The 1,318-nt window shown below is 37.1% G+C and overlaps 1 non-coding gene across 1 annotated transcript; it reads left to right on the plus strand.

The window, feature by feature from the left end:
* Window positions 1–888: 888 nt before the first annotated feature.
* On the plus strand, window positions 889–961 carry Trnar-ucu (transfer RNA arginine (anticodon UCU)). Its single transcript has one exon. It is a non-coding gene; the product is annotated as a tRNA-Arg (tRNA).
* The last annotated feature ends 357 nt before the right edge of the window (window positions 962–1,318 follow it).

Raw genomic sequence — 1,318 nt, forward strand, 5'->3', positions numbered from 1 at the left:
ATAATAATAATAATAATAATAATAATAATAATAATAATAATAATCCTTTCTACTAGAGGCACAAGGCCTGAAATTTAGGGGAGGGATAAGTCGATTATACCAACCCCAGTACACAACTGGTACTTAATTTATCGTCCCCCGAAAGGATGAAAGGCCAAGTCGAACTCAGCGGAATTTGAACTCAGAATACAAAGACGGACGAAATGCAGCTAAGCATTTTGCTCAGTGGAGGCACATGGCCTAGTGGTTAGAGCAGCGGACTCGCAGTCAAGAGAGCGCGGGTTCGAATCTCAGTTCCGGCGAAACATCTAAGCTCCACGTGGCTCCGGCAGAAGATATTGGCGATCTTCTGCTGACTCTTTCGCCACAACTTTCTCTCACTCTTTCCTCCTGCATCTAGCAGCTTCACTGCGACGGACTGGCGTCCCGTCCGGGTGGGGAACCTATACGCCAATGAAACCGGCCCTTATGAGCCAGGTATGGCTCTAGAAGGAACAAACAGCAACATTTTACTCACGTACCCATATAAAGCCAAGGTGCGTTTAGAAAGAGCAGATAAGTCTCCCTCAAATCATACCCTATAGTCCTTCGAATCATATACTACAAAAAACAAATAGAAAATAAAGTTATCGTCTGAGGTACACTAAAATCGGTGAAAAAAGAAGAGGCAGTTAGTTGGAACAATTTTGATCTTATTTTTGCCTAATCAGAACTCACCTGAACAACAACAACTGTTTGCCTAGAATCGTTTAATAACGTTGTATTTTCACATGAAGAAAGTCGGTGGAAAATAATTTCTTCCACTCCCTCCACAATAAAAAAATATTTAAATAAAAAATGTAAAATAATTGTATTATATATGTTATTTTATACAAAAGTTCGTGTATTGTCCCTGTAGCGCAGCGGATAGCGCGCTGGACTTCTAATCCAGAGGCCGCGGGTTCGAATCCCGCCAGGGATATTGTATCTGTTCACTTTTTTTAATTACTATTACTACCAATTTATACATGAACTACTATTGAACTACAAAAGCTCAAAGACAATATAATGTATGGGTATATTTATTTTTTTATATATTATTGTTTTATATATTATTTTCTTCATTTTGTACTTCTTTGTAAAAAAACATTTTCATTCTTCTTCTTGATAATTTGCTTCCTCGCAATGAAAACCGGTTAGAAAAAATCTTTATTAAATTATGCTTCCAGTTCAGCATTCTGGCTTTTTTTCATTTTCCTATATATATATATATATATAGTTCAAATTTACAGAAGGCAAAAGACGAAGACTAGAGAAGGAATAACAAGCAGGTGTATTA

The sequence above is a fragment of the Octopus bimaculoides genome, chromosome 4 (assembly GCF_001194135.2).
Source record: "Octopus bimaculoides isolate UCB-OBI-ISO-001 chromosome 4, ASM119413v2, whole genome shotgun sequence".
Taxonomy (NCBI): domain Eukaryota; kingdom Metazoa; phylum Mollusca; class Cephalopoda; order Octopoda; family Octopodidae; genus Octopus; species Octopus bimaculoides.